The 25,666-nt window shown below is 41.8% G+C and overlaps 1 protein-coding gene across 2 annotated transcripts in view; it reads right to left on the bottom strand.

Moving 5' to 3' along the window:
* CRTC1 (CREB regulated transcription coactivator 1) overlaps window positions 1-25,666 on the bottom strand; it is a 387,940-nt gene that overhangs the window by 285,283 nt on the left and 76,991 nt on the right. The gene's annotated exons all lie outside the window — the stretch shown is intronic.

Raw genomic sequence — 25,666 nt, 5'->3', positions numbered from 1 at the left:
TACAAGAATATATGCCTGCTGTCCTCAGAGACTAGTTTAACTATCCCCCTTTTCTACTAAACCGCGCTAGTGGTTTTAGCGTGGGGAGCCGCGCTGCTCCCGACGCTCATAGGAACTCAATGAGCGTCGGGAGCAGCGCAGGCTATCCATTGCGGCTCTCTGCACTAAACTGCTAGCGCGGTTTAGTAGAAGAGGCCCTATATTTCACTTTCCTTAGCAACTGGGCTGTACCATCCTGAATTATTGAGATGTTCTAATGCAGAACTCATTGGGAGGAGGCCCTCTGATGGCTCAGCAAAGGCTGAACAGGTTCTGGCCATCACATCCAATCTGTAATGCTGCACAAAGAAATGGAGTGATGACCAGGTTGACGCCTGGCAGATATCTGGGGAGATCCCCAAAAAGGTTGCCTGTGTCCAAGTCAAGCAGCCTCAATGGCTGCCTTGATCCAATACACAATGCAGGTCTTGGTCAGAACCTAGCTCTTCCTAGGGCCATGAAGGAAAAAAAAAAGAATAAAAAGATGATCTGAGAGTAGGGAATAGGATGTGTCAATTTGGGAGATAATTTTAAAAAGCACTAATGAAACAATGGTACAATTTCAGGCGGAAAATCAAAAACAAGCTTTAAATTTTGTATAATGTGTTATTTACCTACCTGGAATTTCTAAGAAATTATGCAAATATACACAAATTACTGAAATATATTTTAAGTGCTCTGATAGTTTTTGTTTGCATTGCATATTTACGCCTCAATTATCAATATACCTTACTTATTTACCCATATTATATTGACACCAATACATTAGTTTCATTATGGTTTTCAACATAGAATCGTCATAGCAATAATCTAATACTGAAAACTACCAAAAGAAAAATAAGACTAAGGGCTTCTTTTACTAAGGTACGCTAGCGTTTTTAACGCATGCAGCAGATTGGCGTACGCTAACCTCACGCTACGCGGCTAGAACTAATGCCAGCTCAATGCTGGCGTTAGCATCTAGCGTGTGCGGCATTGTAGTGCGTGCTATTCTGCGCGTTAATGCCCTAACACTGCTTAGTAAAAGGAGCCCCCAAGTCTGAATTCATTTACATCATTTGGTGGGACCAGACAGAGAACTAACCACCTGTAGCTGAACTACTAACTGGCAGGGATCTCATCAGATATGGGTTGTATTTAAGAGACATCAAGACAGATGATATTACAGCACTGATGACTGGTCACCAACCTAATGACTGGATTACTTGCTCACAGGTATAAAGCAGATCTAAAATTCAGTGACCCTATTATAAACAGCCATGTTAGGATTAAAACAAAATTGAAAACCCTGTGGGGACAAGCCAGAAAAGTTTCAGTGGGCAGAGCAACACTGAAGGAGAAAGACAGATTTATGGAAAAGCTCAATGCACTGATGGACATACTTACCTGCAAGTGTGAAATAGAGTTGTACTGATGTGGGATGTAATTCTGCCTGTGTCAGTGGAATACACATTTTGCGACTGCAACAGAGAGAAGATTGCTACAATTGAGTTAGCCTTTACAAAAGGTCAGACAGAAAGCTGGGAGTGTTGGACCTCATCAGATTGGACCATCGACCTCCCTGACAAGAACTACTGAAGGAGTGGCAGACAAAAAGGAAGGAAGATGAAAAATGGAGAATGAAGAGAGAAAAAAAACAGAAGAGCAAGAGATAGAGAGATCTGTACTTGAAGTGGAACAGGGAGATTAACCAATGGAGGAAGCTCCTGTTGCTCTAGAAAAAGCTAGGAAGAGGCCAAAATACAATAGAATATATGACCAACATAGCCCTTGCCAGTTTAAGACACCATACTGGACAGAGAGACAGCAGAGATTGCTACTGATGCCTGGACTGATGCAGGACTCATCACTCACTTGAACACTGCTTTGGAGATTGATCACAATACGGTGAAGAATGCTCAGGTGAGGGGGTGGATTGCGGCTGAATATTGAGCTCCACGGGCCTCCAAATAAAATCAATCGCAATCTCCATCATCCAGGGCGTTAAAAGTGGAAAAAACATCACCCCCAGATTGAAGAAGCAGATTACCTTAATAAAAAGCAAGAATGTTGCAGCCTCACTGTAAATCTCTAAAAGATTTTGCATTCTGGCCATGGACAAAAGGGAAAGCCAAGATGGCAAGGTGCAAGTGTAGGCACCAACACAGCCACTCTGCAGACTTCTCTACAACTGAAAATATAATGACCATAGAAGAACAACCAAGTGATCCAATAGCTGAGAGGAACTTTCGGCACTCTCCACCAACCTCTACGGTGAAACTGCAGCACTCAGTCATCGCGTAGAAGATGTTGAGGTACACATGGAGGAAAAACAACAAGATTTTCTGTCTCAATTAGAGAGCCAATTCTTAGATGCTCAAAAGACACAATCTTACCTGCTAGACAAAATTGAAGATCTGGAAAAACGCAGTCGGTGGACAAATCTACAGATAAGAGGAATTCCTGAAACTTTAGATCATTAGTAACTGCGAGGAAGTGGTACAGCGCATAGCGAGTCAGTTGCTAGCAGGAGATCCCCAACTGGTCCCACTAAAAACTATTTTGCTCAAAACAGCGCAAAGGTCTCTCACCAAGCCACGCACAAATAGGCCCTGGGACATTGTGGCTTGTTTTAAAGATTTCAAAGTTAAAGAGGAAGTACTGTCTAAAGCCAGAGCTTTATCAACTGTGATTCTTACGATATTGAAATATACAAAGACTTAGCAGCAGTGACATTACAAAGATGAGTGGAACAAAGTTTTTGTAACATCTCAGAGAAGAAAAAAAAAACATCCAATACTGTAGGCAATATTCGTTCGCTTTATTATTCTACTTGGATGATAAGTTACAACAGGTGAAAACAGTGGAAGAGGTAACTCAACTACTTCCTGAGACAGTGGAGAAAATGATTCATCCCAGTTGCCCGGACTAATGGGAGAGGAGGGGGGTAAGGCCACATTACTAAACAACTTCCTGAAGCGCAGTAGTACCATCAAGAGATTACCCAGCATTCTGACTCTGGACTAAAAGCTTCTTTTTTTTAATTATTTATTATTTATGCTTTAACAAATTATAAAATAAATCAATACTTGAAAGGAAATATAACAATCAAATAAGGAAAACAAGTACCAATTATAAAATAATATCACACAGTGACTATGACTAAAGTCCACAATTTAAGGAGAGAAGGAATCAATCACTTCCAAGGGTAGTTGGATTCCAGGAAATAATACTAAACTAAATCAAATAACAGAGTGCAGTTGGAGTATTTAACTAATGGCCTGCTTGGGTGATTCTTTGGAGGTCTCTGGAATTCTTGTGGTTACTTTACCTTCAAGGAAAAACTGCAATTGATCAGGTTCATAAAAAATATATCTATTACTCTGATATGTAATGCAACATTTACAGGGGAAACGTAATTGAAAGGTTGCCCCCAAACTCAAAACGGACCGACGACAGGCCAAAAACTTCTTGCATCTGGCTTGTGTTCACTTCGATACATCAGGAAATATAGAAATTTTGAATCCATGAAATTCCACCTTATCAGTCCTATAGAATAGACGAAGAATTGCTTCTTTGTCTTGAAGAAAGACAAAAGTTACCAATAAAGTAGCTCTAGTCACTATTTCTTCTTGAGATGTCTCCAGCATACCAGTGAGATCCAATTCTCCTGGTAATGCATTCCCTTTATCTTTATCCTCCTTTGGTAAATTTAAGTAAAATATCTTTTGTAATGGTGGTATATTATTTTCTGGAAATTTCAAAGCTATGTTTAAAAAGGACTGAAATAAATCCCTAGGAGACTGAAACTTGGAAACAGGAAAATTAAAAAAAGTCTCAAGTTCAAATTTCTATTAGCGTTCTCTAAATTTTCAATTTTCCTAGTAAGTAAAGCTTTTTCCTTAAGTTGTAAATTAGTAGTAATCTTCCCATCTGCCACAGATTTCTCCAGTTTGTCCATTCTATAAGACTGTTGCTGGAATTTCTCTTCAAAAGTTTTAAATTTGATGTTAGAATTTTGTGTGGAAACAACAAACTGGGAGCATACCTTGTGTAAAGTCTCCAAAGCGCTCCATAATGCTTCCATGTCTATCACCGCTGGTTTAATCAGGGGAGCAGGGATAGCTATTCCGGGGGACTCCACCAAGGGTTCCATCTCCACCTTTCCCGCTGACATTCAAGTCCTCCAACTTCCAATGCTGACTGAAAAAGTCAGCAAGCTGTGGTTCCCATCCGGGGTCAGGGGTGAGACATCAATTCTGGCGCTTCCTGTGCTTCCGAGGGCGTCCCCAACATTATCCCGGGACGCGGAGGAACTCCAGGCCCGAATGGGCTAAGCGAAATGTCGCCTTCCAAGACCGAGGTCTGCCCTCCCGGTCAGCGGATGCGCCCACTCCAACTGGAACGGCATAGGTTGTAATTGCCGCTTGCCGAGTCAAAGAAGTGGAAGAGGAGGCAGGAAGCACACTCCTCTGCTTACCCCTGCGCTTGGGCATAGCAGGTAAATCTCTAAGGAAAAAGGTAGAAAAATTGCCGAACGGAGCAGGAGCCACTTGATAGCTCGATTCACTCCGATGCCATCTTGATTCCCTCTCCGACCTGTTTGGCCTAGATAGAGGTAGAGGTAGGTTATAGGGATAGGAGTAGAGGTAGGTTAAAGAAATAGTCAGGGACCACTGCTCAGGCAATAGGCCTGATAGGCCGCCGCGGGAGCGGACCGCTGGGCAAGATGGACCTCTGGTCTGACTCAGCGGAGGCAACTTCTTATGTTCTTTAAAGAATTTAAGAAAGGAACATTAAGCAGTAGGACAACAGAAATCCTAGGTGAGAACTGTGGTTTCCATACATTTTTTGAAATTTTCTCTACCCTGATCTAGTTGGCAATAGATGAGATTTGGACTTTTTACTGAGGACTTTTATACAACAGACAGTTAGCTTAGCTTGATATCCTGGTTTATAGACAAGACTGGGAATTGTTGACAAACAGTCAATGGAAGCACGCGGAGGCATTTTTCTCCTCCTCCATTTTTTTCTTTTTTGTGGGCATTCTCTATGAGGTACCAAGTTACTAAAGTTAAGGTTAGACGGGAGTTAGGTGGATGGAGGGGGGATTGCGAGAGAATGGGAGGCCAATGTGGGTTTAGAAATAAGACATCACAATATTAAAGAATTTTTATGAGAACAGTCCCAAAGTGTTAGCAGCCCCATACTTTGCTATTATTTATTAGACACCAGGTGAATGTAATTAATAGATATTTAATTTTACCTATCATTAAATGTGAAAGTTAATACCCTGAATAAACATTCCCTCTTTTTAAGGACAACTGAAAGTAGATATTCTGTGGTACAAGAAACCTATTTGATGCAAAAACATGAATATCTGTTGTGTCATAAAAGTACTTAACCTGTAATAAACTTAAATTGAAAACAGTAAGGATGGGTATCCTGTTTAGTAAACAGCATGCATGACAGATTCACAAAGTAGTGTTGGACAAAGAGGGCTGATATGTATTGATGGGCTGACCATAGGGGGGGGGGGTCATGTTACTCTGGTTAATTTCTATACACCCAACCATGAGCAAAGTCAATTTTATGATATTTTATGAACGGATCTCAATCCTTTTTCAACTCGATCTAAAGGCTCACTAGCTCTGGGGAGAGATTTCAATTTAATTTTAGACCCAAATATGGGCAATTTGGCAACTGGCATATCCTATGTGTATACAGATTGCAATAAACTACACAGCTTTTGTCAAGCATGGGATGTCAGGGATCTATGGAGAGTGTCCCATGAGAGAGAGTGAGATAGCACTGTTGCTTATCATAACAGGTGTTATCTGGAGACAACAGGCAGATATTCTTACATATGGGGTGACGTCATCCACCTCGCCCGGTATGGACAGCATTAAAAGTGTATTGTCACTTTAAGTTTTAAGAAACTTTGCGAATGCCCGCACAGAACATGCGCAAGTGCCTTCCTGCCCGATGCCCACTCGTGGTACCTTAGTTCCATAAGCAAGTTTCAAGTTTATTTAAAAATTTAATTTGATTGCACTATCATATTCCGTGTGAGCAGACTACTGGGCAGGATGGACCACCGGTCTTGACCCAGCAGCGGTAACTCTTATGTTCTTAAGGTTAAATTAAAACACACATATTTTAAAACTCTGACACTATCGGACACAAGAGGTAGACAATTCAAAAAAATAAAATAAAATGAACGTAGAAGTTAAGACAGTAGGATAGGGAATTGTTGCTCACTCAGTTTTCATTTAGAGCATTTTAGTCCACTATAGAATATTTGAGTTTTGTAGAATTCAAGCAGCTCAGTTGAAAGCGTCCTTAAAGAGCCAGCTTTTTAAGATACCTTTGAACTTACTAAGTGATTTTTCTTCCCTAATATAAACTGGAAGCGAGTTCCAAGTTTGAGGTGCCATAACAGAGAAGATTGTGTCCCTCCACATGTAAATGAATCTTAATGAAGGGACTGAGAGGAGAGATTTCTCCTCAGATCTTAAAGATCTTATAAGAACATAAGGGATTAGAATTCTTTCTAAGAATGCAGATTTATTCATTAACGTTTTATATGGCAGTAGTGCTATTTTGTAAGTGATTCTATAGTTTACAGGTAACCAATGTGCTTCTTTTAAGAAGGGATTGACAACCAGGGGAGGTGGGTGTGTTGCGAGAATATCAGCTTGTTGTCTCCAAATATAGCACAGTTATTACCGTAACAGGTGTTATCCAGGGACAGCAGGCAGATAGTCTCATATGTGGGTGATGTCATCTAAGGAACCCCGGTACAGACCGCACCACGCATGTGCGAGTGCCTTTCCGTCAGACATAGGTATATGGCTCCTCATTTCAGATAGCCAGCTAAGAAGCCAACCAGGGGAGGTGGATGGGTTGTGAGAATATCTGTCTGCTGTTCCTGGATAACACCTGTTATGGTAAGTAACTGTGCTTTATCCCAGGACAAGCAGGCAGCATATTCTCACATGTGGGTGACCTCCAAGCGAAAGTATGAACCGAGGACTAAGTAGAAGCTTTGTAGATGTCATCAATAGGAGTAGAGCAGAGAAAAGCTACTGAAGCTGCCATAGCTCGAACCTTATGGGCTGTGACACGACCCACCAGTTGCAGCCCAGCCTGAGCATAACAAAACGAGATGCCTTTTGGAAACAGGGTGCCCTAACTTGTTAGGATCAAAGGAAACAAAAAGTTGTGGAGAAGATCTATGCGATTTAGTGCATTGCAAATAGTAGGCCAATGCTCGTTTGCAGTCCAGTGTATGAAAAGTTGTTTCTCTAGGACAAGAATAAGGCTTAGGGAAAAAAACTGGAAGAACAATGGATTGATTGAGATGGAACTCGGTGACAACTTTCGGTAAGAACTTTGGATGAGTGCGGAGCACCACCTTGTCATGATGGAATACTGTATATGGTGGATCCACTACCAATGCTTGAAGTTCAATGACTTTGTGAGAAGAAGTTAGAAAAATAAGAAAAACTACTTTCCAAGTAAGGTATTTAAGGTGAGCCAAATGGAGGCTTCATCAGCTTAGCAAGGACCAACATTAAGATCCCAAACTATAGGAGGTGGTTTGACATTGAAGAGTCCCTTCATAAATTTGGAAACCACAGGGTGAGCAGCGAGAGGTTTTCCATCCATTGGTTGATGAAAAGCAGCAATTACACTGAGATGGACTCTAATGGAAGTGGACTGGAGGCCAGAATAAGATAAATGTAGAAGGTAATCCAGAACCAAAGATAAGGAGATGGATTTTGGTTCTTGATGATGAAGATTGCAACAAGTAGAAAACCATTTTTTAATATAACCTTGTCTTGTGGCTGGTTTTCTTGAAGCATCCAAGATGTCTCTGACAGATTGAGAAAACTGAAGGTCAGGTGAACTCAGCCCGAGAAATACCAAGCTGTCAGGTGCAAAGACTGCAGATTGGGATGAAGAAGAGAACCATGATTCTGTATAAGAAGAGATGGAAAAATTGGCAGAATAAGTTACTCCCTGATGCTGATTGAAGTAGAAGGGAGAACTAAGGTTGTCTGGGCCACCGAGGAGCTATCAGAATTCATGGTGGTAAATTCCTGTTTGATCAAGCATAGGTTGATGAATCTGTCGTGAAAACCTTCTAATGAGGAGGCATTTGAAACAGCAAACCTCTGGAAAGATTGGAAGAGAGCATCCACCATTGAAGAGATTGTGGTAGAGATGTTACTGCAATATGCTGGGCAAGCAGGTTGAGAGCCTGCGACCACTGAGAAGCCAGCAAAAGACGTCACATGAACTGTAGATGCCATGTGACCTAGAAGAACCATCATGCGCTTTACTGAGAGTGAATGAAGGTGGGTCACTTGATGGCAAAGTTGTATCAAAGCATCTTGATGCTGTTGAGGAAGAAGTGCCCTGAGTTTAACAGTATCTAGGAGGACTTCGATGAACTGAAGAGTCTGAGAAGGCTGCAGTTAAGATTTGGGAAAGTTGATTTCGAATCCCAAATTTTGCAGGAACAATATAGTCTGTTGTGTCGCTATGATAACACCCTAAGACGAAGGATCCTTGATGAGCCAATCATCTAGATAGGGAAAGACTGGGAAAGACTTGAAAACCGTGAGTCCGCAAGGCTGCCACCGCCACAACCACCAGGCACTTGGTGAAAACCTTTGGAGATGAAGCGAGACCGAAAGACAGAACCTTGTATTGGTAGTGGTGATTTTCCACCTAAAATCTGAGGAGAACCAATCAGAAAGAGGAGAGGCAGAAGCTAACAGCTGCGATCTTAACTAACTGCTGCTGGCACACGGAAAAGGAGGGAGAAGGTACCTAAGAGGAATAAAGCAGGTCCAAGAAATAGATTCGCTACAGGCTAAGGCGGGAGATAGGGCAGGGAGGGAAGCTTACAACTTGGTGTTCTTACTTGCTTCGGGCCTTCCTTTGTGCCGGGTCCTGCCTACTTTCTGTTTCCGCAAAGGCAGGACCCGGCAGCAAAGAAGGCCCGAAGCAAGCAAGAGCAGCAAGTTGTTCGCTTCCTTCCATCGCTGACCTATCTCCTGCCTTAGCCTGTAGCGAATCTGCCGACGGGGGGAGGGGGGAAGAGAAATGCTGCTGCTGCACCCAATAGGGGGGGGGAGGAAAACCAAGGAAAGGAGATACCAGACCAGGGGTAGGGAACTCCGGTCCTCGAGAGCATATTCCAGTCGGGTTTTCAGGATTCCCCCAATGAATATGCATGAGATCTATTTGCATGCACTGCTTTCAATGCATATTCATTGGGGAAATCCTGAAAACCCGACTGGAATACAGCTCTCGAGGATCGGAGTTCCCTACCCCTGGTCTAGACGTAGATGACTTAGGCTTAGATTTAAGCAATGAATCCCAAGACTTCATGTGCTGAGAGTTTTTGAGTTGCGTTCTCAATAGTGTCCTCCCAAAAGATCATCTTTCAGACAGAGAATATTGGCTATGCGATCTTGGAGATTAACATCCATGTCTGCTATCCTGAGCCATGCCAGCCTTCTCATGGCCACAGATATTGCAGAAGCTCGAGAGGACAGCTCAAAAGCATCGTACGCAGATTGTACCATATGCTGTCTGAGTTGAGTGAGAGTATTAAACAATAGTCTTTAAGCCTGTTATATTAACGGGTGCTAGAATAGATAGATGTGTGTATCTGTCTTTCTTTCTTTCTCTCTCTCCTTGGCCGCTGTCTGTATGTCTTTCTGTCTCTCTCTCTTTCCTTGGCTGTCCACCACCACCCCTTGCCTGCTCCCCCTATCCAGCAGCAGCCCTTCTCCCTTCCTTTTACCTCCCCCGTGTACAGCAGCACCCCTTGCCTGCTCCCCCTGTCCAGCAGCAGCCCTTCTCCCTTTGTTTACGTCTCTCCTGTCCAGCAGCACCCCTTCAGTGCTCCCCCTGTCCAGCAGCAGCCCTTCTCCCTTCGTTTTACCTTCCCCCTGTCCAAAAGCACCTCTTCCCTGCTCCCCGTCCATCAGCACCACTTCACTGCTCCCCCTGTACAGCAGCAGTCCTTCTCCCTTCCTTATACCTCTCCCCTATCCCGCAGCACCTCTTCCCTGCTCCCCCTGTCCAGCAATAGGCCTTCTCCCTTCCTGTTACATCCCCCCTGTCCAGCAGCACCTCTTTCCTGCTCCCCCTGTCCAGCAGTAGGCCTCCCTTCCTGTTACCTCCCCCCGTCCAACAGCACCCCTTCAGTGCTCCCCCTGTCCAGTAGCAGCCCTTCTCCCTTCCTTTTACCTTCCCCCTGTCCAAAAGCACCTCTTCCCTGCTCCCCGTCCATCAGCACCCCTTCACTTCTCCCCCCTGTCCAGCAGCAGTCCTTCTCCCTTCCTTTTACCTCCCCCCTATCCCGCAGCACCTCTTCCCTGCTCCCCCTCTCCAGCAGTAGGCCTTCTCCCTTCCTGTTACATCCCCCCTGTCCAGCAGCACCTCTTCCCTGCTCCCCCTGTCCAGTAGTAGGCCTCCCTTCCTGTTACCTCCCCTCCTGTCCAACAGCACCTCTTCCCTGCTCCCCCTGTCCAGCTGAGGTGCTGGAAGCATGGAAGAGGGGCCACCACTATTCCTCCTCGCCTGCCTTTGCGTTCCCTTGCTGCTAGGCGGTGGCAGTGCCCTGGATCTGCACTTTTTGGGAATGATTTTGTAATGAGAATCAAGCTTCCCAGGAGCAACCAGAACAAAAAAAGTAGACTCCCAATTTTTCTGGAGTTTCCTTCAGGATGCCATGTAAAGAAAATTTAAGAGGCTCCTTAACAGGATGTTTGTAGTCCATAGTCTCTATAAATTTCTCCGAATACTTGGAATCTTTTTCCAACTTAACAGCCATGTCTTTAATCATTTACCTGATAAAGCGAGTAAATGAGACTGGCTTGGAAGGAGATGGCTCTCTGTGAGAAGTGGAGCGAGGAGATTGCTCTACAGGAGAATCGTAAGCTTCTGTAGTAGAGGGAGAGACATTATGAGTAGAATCAAGATGAAGGTTTGGATCCACAGGAATTGAAGGAAAGCGGTATCGGCACTTGGCTCGGTACCAATCCAATGGTAGTAGGCGAGACAGATTTCTTGCGTTTGTCTGATCGCTTGGGAGAGATATGCCTTGACCTGGAAAAATGCTTGCCAGATTTACTGGAATGCAGCCATGGAGAAGAACGAAATGAATGACTGTAGCGATGTTCAGAGGAAAGACGCTTCTTATGTTGACACCTCGGAGAAACAGAACGGTGTCTTGAAGGGCAATGCCTGGAAGTATGGCTCGATGATGATGACAGGAAACAGAGGGTTGGAGTGAAGGGCCATTACTCAGACTGGCATGGGGTCACGAGCGGAGTTCCGCAGGGGTCGGTGCTGGGACCGCTCCTGTTCAATATGTTTATTGATGACCTGGAGGCGGGAACAAATTGCGAAGTTATTAAATTTGCGGATGACACCAAACTCTACCGCAGGGTTGAAACCATGGAAGACTGCGAAGATCTGCAAAGGGACCTAACGACGCTAGAAGAATGGGCCAAAAAATGGCAAATGAACTTTAATGTAGGGAAATGCAAGGTCATGCATGTAGGGAAAAAGAACCCGATGTTCAGCTACAAAATGGGAGGATCATTGCTAGGGGTAAGTAACCTTGAAAGAGACCTGGGAGTGATGGTGGACACGTCTTTAAAGGCGTCGGCACAGTGCGCCACAGCCTCAAGAAAAGCAAACAAAATGTTGGGTATCATTAAGAAGGGTATCACGACCAGGACGAAGGAGGTCATCCTGCCACTGTATCGTGCAATGGTGCGACCGCATCTGGAGTACTGTGTCCAATATTGGTCGCCGTACCTCAAAAAGGACATGGCGGTACTTGAGGGAGTCCAGAGAAGAGCAACTAAACTGATAAGAGGTATGGAAAACCTCTCATATACTGACAGACTGAAAAAGCTGGGGCTGTTCTCCCTGGAAAAGCGGAGACTTAGAGGAGACATGATAGAAACCTTCAAGATCCTGAAGGGTATAGAAAAGGTAGACAGGGACAGATTTTTCAGATTACGGGGAACCACAAGTACAAGGGGGCACTCGGAAAAATTAAAAGGAGACAGGTTTAAAACAAATGCCAGAAAGTTCTTTTTCACCCAGAGGGTGGTGGACACATGGAACGCGCTTCCGGAGGCTGTGATAGGCCGGAGCACGTTACAAGGCTTCAAAGAAGGTTTGGATAGGTTCCTAGAGGATAAAGGAATTGAGGGGTACAGATAAGAGTAGCGGTAGGTTATAGGGATAGTCTGGGACCATTGCTAAGGCAATGGGCCTGATGGGCCGCCGCGGGAGCGGACCGCTGGGCGAGATGGACCTCTGGTCTGCCTCAGCGGAGGCAACTTCTTATGTTCTTATGTTCTTATTGGTGCCGAGAATGATGCAGTACTGATGAAGCAGTAGTGGTTCCTGCATCTCACATGGGGCGACGCTCAGGCTGGAATGGTATCGGAGGAGCCGACATGGGGGTAATGAGTTGAAACATATCCCCAAACTACAATTGATAAAGAGCATCGAGCTTCTCCTTAAAAGCATGCATCGACACCTGTGGCTTGGACGCCGGTATCAACAGTGCTGTGGCTCGCTCCGGAGAGGATGACATGAATGAAGATGCACTCCTCGAAGTTGAAGCGAGACACATCAATGGTCTCTGTTTGGCTGGTACAACTAGACTCGATACCTTAGTGGCCTGAGACACCGTCTGAGAAGCTGCTGATTTCTTAACTGGCTTACCTCATGGAGCTATAGCTTGCGACACCGACACGGAAGCAGGTACCTCAGATGATGGTGATGCCTTTGTCGTTGATGGCTTGGACAGTGATCCCTCCATGCTATCAAAGAGTAGTCTTTGTTGTAAAAGGCGGCTTTTAATAGAATGCTTCTGAAGGGGCAAACAACGCATGCAAGACTCAATGCGGTGGTCTGGGCCAAGGCACTGAATGCACCACTTATGCGGGTCTGTTAAAGTAATAGTGCACTGGCACCTGCCGCACTTTTTGAAGCCGGTCAACGGGCGGGACATAGGAGGGAAAACTGCCTCAGCCAAATCAAAAGCTGAAAGCTGAGGCGAAAATGAAGGCCCCGCCGTCAGAGAAGCTGATCGACAAAAAAAGAAAGTAAACAAAACATTTTATTAATAAAAAAGAGAAGAATAAAAGTCAAAAACACGCAAGCAGGAAGGCAAAAGATAAATGGAGACTGTTTCACACACGACTTTGCATTTCCGCAGAAACTGAGAACCGAGGAGCTGTGCACCTACGCATATGCAGTGCGGTCAGTCGCAAACTTTCTAAAGCTCTTAAATTGCACAAACAGTTTAACAGCTGTCTATACCAGGGTTCCGTGAATGACATCACCCATATGTGAGAATATGCTGCCTGCTTGTCCTGGATAACACTGTTATGGTAACTGACTGTGCTTTATCCTAGGAAAAGCAGGCATCATATTCTCACATATGGGACTCCCTAGCTTATTGGAACGGGATGGAGGAAGAGTTGGCCAATGAAGTAAAGAAATTTTGTAGAAAACTACTTGTTCGAAGCAACCCTCCCTTCTGGAAAAGATTTCCGACAGGAGAGATGCATGAATAAGTAGACTGAAGACCAAGTAGCTGCACTGCAGAATGTACCCATAGGAGAGGAATGTAAAAATGCAACTGAAGTCAGAATGGCTGAGAGAGCTTTCTGACTAAAATCAGCAATTTGAGAGCATTTGATATGACTATTATTCAATTATATGATGGGGTTAGGACAGATATGACCTGGGAACAATTTAATGCTCCAGATTGGACAATATTCTGTAAATTATTTACCAAATATGCCAAATCTAATTGTCACCTGGATAACTATCCATCTAATATAATGAAGAATGCTTCTTTCACTCTGAAATCCAATCTTTTTAAATGGATTGCTTCCTCATTGAAAGCAGGATTGTTCATGAAGGAAATAGGCCAAATTTTGGTTACTCCTATTGTAAAGGATCCTAAAGAGTCTATTACTTGCAATTCAAATTTCAGACCTATTGCCACTATTCCACTATTTACAAAGCTTATGGAAAGATTAGTAAATGTTGAACTAGTAAACTATTTGGATAAATTTGAAGTTCTCCATAGTTTTCAATCAGGATTCCGCTCAGGATTTAGCACAGAAACTGTATTGGCCTCATTGATTGATCATCTTATGGCCTAGTTTGAGGACTAGTGCATTGATTCTTCAGATAAATTTAAGTAGTGCTTTTGATTTGGTAGACCATGAGATATTATTAAATTGCCTAGATTCAATTGGAATCTCTGGAAATGTGTGGAAATGGTTCCAAGGTTACTTGAAAAATAGATCATATCAAGTATTTAGTGCCGGTGAATATTCATCTTCGTGGAAGAACCCATGTGGTGTACCACAAAGTTCACCACTTTCGCCAATGCTATTTAATATCTATCTAGTATCATTGAGAAATTTACTACAGAGCTTGCAGGTCAAATTTTACATCTATGCCAATGATATAACAATACTTACTCCTCTAACATCATTCACGACTGAAGTAAAAATTCAGATCTCATTTATTCAGGCACAAATAGAACAATGGACCACTAAATTTAAATTGAAGCTCAATCCAGAAAAAACAAAGTTTTTCCTTGCTAGTCCTAATGATAAGATTAATGAAAATGTACTCCATTTAAATGGTCAAAATTATTCAATAACCACTACGATAAAAATATTAGGCATTACGCTAGATCGCTCGTTATCTTTTAATGACCATACTGATCTACTGATTAAAAAATGGTTTACTATGGAAGCTTCACACTATCAAAAAATATTTTGATTTAACGTCTTTTAGATTACTGGTTCAGTCATCAATTTTGTCTATTCTGGACTACTGTAATATTGTTTATCTGGGATCTCATTTAAAAAAAACTCTAGCAGACTCAGAATATCACAGAATACTGCTGTCTGTCTGATTTTTGGCCTTAAAAATTATGATCATGTGGGGAGAGAATGAGATGTTGGAGGAGGAATCCAAGATGGCGGACGCTATCTAGCTGTGCTCGGCAGGCTTAGTGTTTTTTCTTCAACTTTTCAATTATTGGAACAAGATACTTATACTATTGGAATGCCTCATACGAAGAGGAAGGGGAGTGTGAGAGCGGGTCAATTACCGCTGGTCACATCGTCTCCGGCCCAACAAACGATTCAGCAGTTTCTACAGCCGCTGAGCCCAGCCGACGCCTGGATATCCCCGCAGCGGGAGAGTTCCGCGTTGGACCTGAGTGAGGGAGCACTTGGGTCTCTGGACCTGATGACATCACTGTCTCCACCGCATCTCTCTGCGCCTCCATGTCCAGCAGAGGCGCAGAGTGTTGAGCTTGACCCCGAGGGAGAGGAGCAGGAGACCCCGGAGCAGGCAATGGGAGGAGCTACTGCCCTAGCTGGAACGCTGGGTGGAAGGGTGGCTGAAGGAGAAGGAGTACCAAAAAGCACACCAGCAGTGACACTAGAGACACTTCTAGAGGCTATCAAGAGACTGGATGTGAAGGTGGAGAAGACTGCCTCAGATATTGAGGTAATGGTTAAGAAAATGGATAACTTTTCTGATAGTTTGCTAAAAGTCAAGCAAGAGTGCATGGACAAAATACAAACTGAGTCAGCTTCATTGAAAAATTCAATTACTACTATTGTTAAAGAACAAAATTTTACTGCCCGTAAAATAGAAATGATTGAGAACTTTAACAGAAGATTGAACCTGAGAATCCTAAATTGCCCAAGGATTTTGGCAATATCACCTATTGAGATTTTTAAAAAATTCCTGGTAGAATGTTTGAATTTTCGCAAGATCAGATTCCACCCCTATATAAAGTATACTTTTTACTTATTTCAAAAAGAAATCCTGATATACCTAAGGGTGAGAACTTGGTCTTTGATAAAGACTTGCAAAATCTTACGGCAATATTAGAGGAATAATCTATGGAAGTTAAAGAAAGAGGAACTTTAATTGTTAACTTTATCTTTGAACAAGATCTTGTTTAAGTTTTTTTTATTGAATTTTTTTTCCATTTAACAACAAGTGTCATAAATTTTCATACAATTATCTTAACAATACACTTGATATTTTTATAATATATTTTATATATAACATTTCTTGTCTTATTTTTCTTATGGTTTTATATATCATATAATTGTAATTATTTTTCTTATAAAGTTATACAATATCTAATCTAATCTAATATATATATTGTAATGATTTTATCAATTATTATTTAAATATGAACCTTTTCCCCCTCCCTTTATTACGTTATTTTCATGTAAGAATATCATCTATTATAATATTTTATTTATAATATATGATAAAGAGAATAATTCCCTCCCCTTAACCCCTCCCCCCTCCTTCTTTATACTATTTTCTTATCATGGGAAAATGAAATTCAAATATTGCAATATTCTGTTAATGGTCCCCAAATCTTCTTGAACTTATTCATATATCCTTTTTGTGTTGCAAATGCATGTTCCATCTTATATATATGGCAAACTGAGTTCCACCAGAAATTATAGTTCAATCTGTCCCAATTTTTCCAATTACATGTAATTTGCTGTATTGCTATTCCAGTCATTATAAATAAAAGTTTGTTGTTATTTGATGAGATTTGACTATGGGCTCTCATTGTAGTACCAAATAGAATTGTATCATATGTCAAGGCTACTGGATTTTCTAACATCCTATTTATTTGGGGCCAAATTGATTTCCAAAATGTTAATATGAATGGACAATAGAATAAAAGATGATCTAATGTCCCTGCTTCTAGATGACAATGCCAGCATCTATTAGACTTAGAGCTATCAATTCTATGTAAACGTGTAGGGGTCCATAGAGCTCTATGTAAAATAAAAAACCAAGTTTGTCTCATAGATGCTGACATTGTACATCTTATCCTCCAAGACCAAAGTCGTGGCCATTGAGATGCATTAATTTGATGCTTAATCTCAATGCTCCAAATATCTCTAAGACCATTTTTTTTTTTTTTATGTATAAATCCAGATATTAATTTATACCACATTGCGGCCTGGTGTCCCATGGAATCTATCTGAAAACATAAGAATTCCATACTATGATAATTATTAAGATTTTTCCATTCAGAGAACCCTGTCTGAATGGCCTGCTTCAATTGCAACCATCTGAAATATTGTGATTTATTTAAACCAAATTTATTTTGCAATTGTGAAAACTCAAGCAGTTTACCTTTATTTATTACATCTTCTAAAATACGAATTCCAGCCATCATCCAATGTTTCCAGATAATTTTAAAACCGCCAACTTTGATCTTTGGGTTAAGCCATATTGTTTGAGTCGTTGATTTAGTTATTGGAATAGGAGTTAGATTACTTATATATCTTATAGTTTTCCAAGTATCCATTAATATTTTATGATCTTTATATAACCTTGGCATTTGAATACTTATCACATGACTCAGACGTAAAGGAAACATTAATCTCCATTCTAACCAGAACCAATCTGGTATATGTTCAATGGGTTCTGGGAGGATCCAATACATACCATGACGCATAATATAGGCTTGATGGTACCTATAAAAATTTGGAAAATTTACCCCTCCCTCCTCAATTGGTCTTTGTAAAGATACTAGAGCAATTCTGGGGTTTTTTCCAAGCCAAATAAATTTTGTTAATATTTTATCCAATTTTTTGTAAAAAGACCCCTGGAAAAAAATTGGTATCATACCCATTTGATAACAAACTATTGGTAAAATCATCATTTTTACAGTTTGCACTCTCCCCCACCAAGATATGCACAAAGGATTCCATTGCTCACACATTTCTGACACTTTTTGTAATAAATTTTTTTCATTGATTATCATAGTTTCTTCTATAGTTTTTGTAATCCAAATTCCTAAGTATTTTAATCCTTCCTCTTTCCAAATAAAAGAAAATGAGTCAAATAAACTTTTTGTACAATGTACGTTGAGTGGAAGTACTTCTGATTTATTCCAGTTTATTTTATATCCTGAAAATTTTCCAAATCTTTCAATCAGTTCGAGTAGCTTTGGAATGGTTGTTTCCGGATTTCTCAAATAAAGTAATATATCATCCGCATATGCTGATAATTTATATTCTCTATCTGAATGTGGAATACCCTGTATCTCCTTTATCTGTTCTATAGCTAATAACAAGGGTTCTAAAACGATATCAAAAAGCAAAGGAGATAGTGGGCATCCTTGTCTAACCCTTCTTTGTAGAATAAATTTTTCTGAAAAATCATTATTAATATATAATCTAGCAACAGGGGAGTTATACAATGCCTTTATTATTTGTATAAAACCGGATCCTATACCAAACCATTCCATTGTCTGAAACATGAAGGACCATTCCACTCTATCAAAAGCTTTTTCCGCATCTAATGAAATAGAGAATGCTGGGTCATTGATGGATTTTGTCAAATATAACATGTGATGTGCCAGTCTAGTATTATGAGACGAATGTCTTTGAGCAACAAAACCTGTTTGATGCATATCAATAATGAAAGGGAGAGCTTTAGCCAATCTTAATGCTATTGCCTTAGTTAAAATTTTTCCATCCACATTTATTAAAGAAATAGGTCTATAGTTTGATACCAAAGTAGGATCTTTATTTGGCTTAGGTAAAACTATAGTTATTGATTCAGCCATAGTACCTGTAATACAACCTTTATTTAGTTGTTTCTGATATAATTTTAATAAATAGGGCATTATGATGTTTTGGAATGATTTATAAAACTCTACTGTATAACCATCTCCACCTGGAGCGGATCCAACTCTGAGGGACTTCAATGCTGTACCTAACTCTTTTAAGGATATTGGTTCTTCTAAACTTCGTTTTATATGTTCAGGAATCTTTGGTCCATTTATTAACTTTAAAAATTCTATACCATCTTTTTCCTTTTCTGAATAGGGCTCGGAAGAATACAAATCTTTATAGAATTTTAAACAAGATCTTAATGCAGTTATGAGGTTATTCTTTAAAAAGTCTGGATCACTTTTTTTTGTGGTCAACGTTTATGGTTATACCATGATGTAACTAGAATAACCCAGGAAAGACGAAAAATGTTTTTGAGCATGAGAGAAGAGACAAGGAAGCTATGTGCTACTTTTTTGCTAGCTTATCCATGCAAATGTGTTATTAAGTTTAGGGGTCTGAAATATGTGTTCTTTACACCAGATCATCTACGTTCCTTTTTAGATCTCAAGGGTTTATCTAGTGGAGGGAGTGTAGCTTAAAGGAAATGCCGGGTTGTAGCGTTTAAGTCTTTACCTTTGTATTATTGTAATATTACTCCCTATAATATCTTTGTTTTTCTTTTTTCCTCCTCCTAATTGAGGTCTAAGGAAGAGTTAAGTTTCATATATATATTTATTTTAAATATTGTAATGTTTAATGATGTTTTTCTTTTGGAACATGATTTTGTATTTCTAAACCAAGTAGTTATACTTGTAAAGTATGTTAAATTCAATAAAAATTAAAGTAAAAAAAAAATTATGATCATGTAAGCCCTTATTACCTGAAGCTCCATTGGCTGCCATTTGAGGCTGGAGTTTTGTTTAAATTTGGTTGTATTTGTTTCAAAGTTTTATTTGGATTGACTCCAACCTACCTCTCTTACCACTTTGAATTTTATAATTAAAACAAGAATACACGAAGGACCTGCTGGTTTATATTCCCATCGGTAAAAGCATGTCACATTAAGAGATTCTTGCTTTTGCTTTCCAGGCTAGTGCATGTTGGAATGCTCTTATTCCCCAAGCTCAGTCTTATTATCTATTTCAAAAAATTCTTAAAACATACCTGTTTGATAAATATGTGATTTAATTGCAATGTGTATTTTCTGGGAAACATTAGATGCTTATGTATGTAATTCACTGTTTGTTCAGCCTCTTCTTGTTGTGAACCGCCCTGAACTGATGGTTTGGCGGTATACAGGAATAAATTGTTATTATTATTTCTTCATTTTATTCACACCATCCAGAATGTCTCTATTGCAGATTTTGGTATCATCCACAGAGAGACAAATCTTACCTGACGGCCCATCAGCAATATCGCTTATAAAAATGTTACAAAGAATAGGCCCAAGAAGAATCTTGAGACACACCACTGGTAACATCCCTTTCCTCAGAGCGATCTCCATTGACCACTACTCTCTGTTGTCTTGAACTCAAACAGTTTCTGACCCAGCCCTTCACTTTGGGGCCCATCCCAAGGGCACTCAGTTTATTTATTAGATGTCTGTGTGGAACACTGTCAAAGGCTTTGCTACAATCTAAACACACCACATCTAGTGCACTCCCTCTATTCAATTCTCTGGTCACCCAGTCAAAGAAATTGATAAGATTTGTCTGACAAAACCTACCTCTGGTGAATCCACCGGATTCCAGAAACTTCACCATTCTATGTTTTAAAAGTGTTTCCCGTAGAGTCAGACTTACTGTCCTGTAATTCCCTACTTCTTCCTTACTTCCACTTTTGTGTAGAGGGATCATATTAGAGAACTGCATGAGGACAGGGATAACAGGAATCCCATGGAAGCCGCGGGGATCCTGTAGGGTTAGAGGAACTTCGAGGGGCTCCAATACCTGTGCCCCTCCTTTTCCTGCACTCCAGCCGCATTCGCCCCTCTTCCAAGCAGCAGGCAGCATTCCAAGCACGCCCTCAGTGGCTGACCTGGAAGCATTCCCTCTGACATCAGAGCTAATATTAGAGAGAAGGCTTCCGGGTCAGCCACATGCAGGGCCTAAGGCCTTGTGAAGAAGTGCGGCTGGAAGGCAAGCAGGAGGCGGTTGACCTGGATGGCTCTGGTATAGCCTTGAGGGAGAGGGGCACCAAAATAGTTGGGCCATAAAACGCGCATGCGTTGGACCAAGGGAGGGGGGTACTAACTTGGGATAGAGGAGAGCACATGTTGGGACATGGGAGGGGCATGAACTTGGGACAAAAGCTGGAAGGAGGGAGGGGGCACAAATTGGGACACAGAAAGGGAGAGAAGGGGCATGAACTTCAGACAGAAAAGGGAGAGAGGAAGGGGGCACTAACTTGGGACATAGGATGGATGGAGAGAGGGTGGGAAAGATGCTGAGGTGGGGGTGGAACTAGCAGAGGAATGGGAGCACTGCTTTTGCAGTTTGATCTCAGCAGTGCCTTCGATTTGGTAGATCGTGACATCTTCCTTAATTGTTTAGACACCATGGGCATTTCGGGTAAAGAATTATGATGGTTTTGGGATTTTTCAAAACTTCATGCGTACCAAATGTTCTTTAAGGGTGTTTTCTCTGAATCTGGAGTAACCCATGCAGTGTCCCACAGGGCTCCCCACTGTCCCCTGTGCTCTTTAATATCTATTTGGCATCCTTGGGTGAAAAACTATCAGTTGTCAATCTGAAGATCTTTAGTTATGTGGATGACATCACAATTGTTATTCCTATTTCTGAGAATCTTAGTTTCTCTTAATGTCATTCAAGAGATTATGTGCAGTATGAATAATTGGATGAGATTATGAATTAAAGTTCAGCCAGGATAAAACCAAATTCTTTTTTGCTTCTCCTTCAAATCGAAAGGTTAACAGAGATTTGACACTTGGTGGAATTACTTACCCTATTAAATTGGAAATTAAAATTTTGGGCGTGTACTTAAATAGAAATCTGTCTATGAAGATATTTACTTCAGCATTGGTCAAAAAATGCTTTTTCATTTTGTGGGAACTGCATACTATTAAATTATATTTCAACCCTGTGGCATTTAGGACTCTAGTTTAATCTCTGATACTTAGTAACTATTTTAATTCACTGCACCTTGCCTGGCATTGTACAAATTTAATTAGATTGCATAAAATTGAGAATGTAGCAGTGCGCTTGATTTTTGATTTGAAGAAATCTGATCATACTACATCTTACTATAGAGAATTTCACTGGCTCCATTTGAGGCCCATGTACTGTTTAAATTTGGGACCCTTTGTTACAAAATCTTATATGGGCAGGCACCCGAGTACTTATTGGAATTGTTCACCTTGTTCAATGTGAAACATCCATTACATACTACATCTCTATTCGTTTTTCCTCCCATTCGAGGTTGTACGCATAAGAAGTTTTTCCAGTGCATGTTTACCTATCAGACAGCTAGTTGAGATAAGGCGTTGCATACTTTGTTACAAGTTCTTGCTCATACACACACACACACTTCACAAAGTTATTAAAGACGTCTCTATTTGTACGAATTTTAGAAAATCAAAAAGAGCTTTATGATTACTCTGTAGATCGCTGGGTTGTCCAGTTTCTTACTCTTTGTAAAACGCATCTGAGTGGAGAATGCCCAGGAGACTTCAATGCAGGAGAATCACCTGCTTTGGAGGATGAAAGAGAAAGGTCCAGATTGGAATCCCTGATGGTCAGAGTCAATAAGGACAGAAGGAGTATGAGGCTTTGACCGGTACTGATCCGGTGTCAAAGGATCCTTGGAATGTTTGCAAGAAACCTTCTTGGAATTAGAAGAACTCTTACTAGAGCGTCTTGAAGAAGATGACCGACTTTTCGATGAAGTAGACCAGTGTCTAGAACACCAATGCTTCGATGCAGGACTGGATGGACTTGAGTGGTATCGAGATTCCTTGTGAAGCATCAAGGACTCATCAATGGTGCCGGAGGACCTGGCAGTATTAGGCTCAGGCTGGGCTGGCACAGAAGGAGTCAGTGTTCGGGTTAAAAGTTGAATCTTATCCTAAAGCCCTTCATGAAACAGAGCATCGAGCTTCTGTTGAAAAGTAAGCACAGGTACCTTTGGCTTGGTCGCTGGTACAAACGGTCCTGCGACACGTTCCGGAGAAGATGATTCAGATGACGATGCACCCCTCGATGATGAACTAGTCGCATAATGAGTTTACACTTGGTCGGCATGAATGGACTCGATGCCTTAGTGACCTGTGACCCTGTCTGGGAAACTGTTGGCTTTTTAGTTGGCTTACCAGATGGAGCGATGACCTGCAACACCAAAGTCGATGGTGGTGTATCAGGGGGTGTCTGTGACTTTGTCATTGGAGTCTTCGATATTGATGGTGTTGAAGATAAATTTCCTTCCATTGCGACACTGAACAACTTTTCCTGTTGCAGAAGGCGGCTTTTGATGGTGCGCTTCTGTAAAGTCAATCAACGCGTGCAGGCTTGAACCCAGTGCTCTGGACCCAGACACTATAGGCACCAGCTGTGCAGGTCTGTGATGGATATAGTTCAGGAACACCGGCCACACTCCTTAAAACCTGTTACTGGGCGGGACATCGATGGGAACACTTCCTCAGCAAAATTAAACTAGATGGCTGAAGTTTGACAAAAGGCCCCGCTGGTCAACCCGTCAGACACCTGAAGAAAAAAAAAAATTGGATTTTTTTTTTTTTTAATGGTAGATATTTTAACTAAAAGAAAAGAACACAGGAGTGGGAAAGCAAGTAAGAAAAACACGACGAACGTTGTGAAAACGCAACTTCTTAGCTCCGCGGAATACTAAGAACTGAGGGGCCGTGCGTCTATATCGGGAGGGAAGGCACTCGCACAAGCGCAGTGCGGGCTATCGCAAACTTTCTACATTTCTTAAAGTGGCAATGCACTTTTAAAATGTTCATTCCGGGGCTCTGTGGATGATATCACCCATATGTGAGAATATGCTACCTGCTTGTCCTGGAATAAAGGGCGACTCAGATTCCAGGCAGAAAGTCTTCAGAGCCTTTGGCAACTGCTGAACCAAGGCAGCACAGAGCTAAGTAACAGCTACAAATAGCAGCCTGAATGCTGGGGCCACCACTGAAAAGGCCAGGCAGAGCTTATGCTCCACATACATTTCATGAAGCTCTCTATTGACCAAGCCTACTTGGTCAGGTACAGCAGTCACCACTGTAACTCCCATAAACAGAATTTCTACCTTTTGGAAGACACAACACTGCTCCACCTCCTTTATAAAGGCATAGAGACAAGCAAGAGCCCCAGCGACTAAGAGGACCATCCAGGAATTCCCACATCATCATCATGTGGATGAGGGCCTTATGGAGCAGAAAATGCTTCAGGCTCTGAGGCACCCACTGCAAGAGGCTTAAGCATAGCCAAGGCCCATGTGACCTCGCCTAATTGACAAGATGCTCCTCAAGACAATAGGGCCAGAACCCACGGGATCATTCCTCCTTAGCCTCCCAACAGATGGCTTCCAGGAACCAGAGTTCAATGATGACTGTGAACCCAAGAGGAGGTTTGACTCCTCTTCCACTGCTTCCGAAGAATTCTGACCTCTTGGAACAACAAGATATGGTCTACAGTTCTAAGATCACAAAATGGCGCTCTCTGTCGATCCACATGAGGGCCCCCCCAAGAGGATGAAAGCTATGATTAGTCCCAAGAGGGAACCTGTGGAGCCAAAAATCACCAGAATTCTCATCAGGATGCCCCCTTGCAGAGGGGTTAGGGGTGGGAGAGGAACAGAAATTAAAGTGAAACGAGATAAGGGATTTGTCTTCCCAGTCTGAGTGAATTGAGATTGGCAGTTAGAATCCTCTCATCAATGTGTCTTGGCAAGCACACTGAGACAGAAAAAAAGTATCCATTTGAGCTGCTGAGGGAAAGGGAACACCTTACATATATGCTCGAGAGAAAAAAAAACTATAAAAATAATCCATTATCCCTACTCAGCTGCTGGCTCTGAAGGCTGGTGTGCCAACCAGCATGCCCTAGCACATGGCAGGCATGCACAAGCCTGTGACTGCCCTGTCCTACCTCAGCCTAGGGCTTTAGCATCTCTGCTGTGCCCAGCTCTCTCTGGGTGCGCCAAAAAGGAAATTTAATTCTTAATTCTTTACCATAAAATTAGCCCCTTATAAAGGGCATAAAGCTAGCCAGGCCAAAGTGATGGAAAGTCTGGGCGCTGCAGGAAGAGCCAATGGAGGGGGGGCAGGGTACACCCTAACAGGTGAACATGCAAGAGGGATAGGAACCTGCACTCTTCAGGAAAGGGTCTGCAGGTCCGAGCCAAAGCCTCACACTGTTGTTCTAAGGAGTGCATCTGGGGGCTTTGGAGCCAAACTCCAAACTCAACCATGTGCAATCCCAAGACTGCGATCTGGGAGCTGCCATTAGACTTGACCACACTGTGCAGCCGCAGCCAGCAGAGCAAGGAGCTAGGCCAGGGAATCAGCATGTCAGCACAACCTACAACCTGCTAAAGGTGGAGAAAAATACCAGATTGTTCCAGAGAGCACCACAGTTTATGGTGGCAATATCACTGACAGAAATCAGTTTTCTCTACTTCCACCTGCAGGTAGGAAGGGATAACATCCATTGGTTCAGAACAGTGGAGCTGTGCAGCAACCGCTAGCATGACTTTGTAAAAGAGGGTATGTGTTACTATGGAACTTAGTGACTGGACTTGCTATATTGGGCTGGAAAAATAGTGAGTGATACGAGCATTTCTCAGAATCAAGGACGTGTCTTAGTAACTGCCAAATGATGTGAGCAACCTCTTTTGAATATTGTCTGTATTTCCTTCCATGGACCAAATTGATGAATATAATGTCTACATTGGTAATGTAGGGGGTTAATATTCAAAAATAA

This window comes from Geotrypetes seraphini, chromosome 8 (genome assembly GCF_902459505.1).
Source record: "Geotrypetes seraphini chromosome 8, aGeoSer1.1, whole genome shotgun sequence".
Classification (NCBI taxonomy): domain Eukaryota; kingdom Metazoa; phylum Chordata; class Amphibia; order Gymnophiona; family Dermophiidae; genus Geotrypetes; species Geotrypetes seraphini.
Note: the sequence above shows the minus strand (reverse complement) of the source record. Positions and strands in the feature narration are given on the sequence as shown.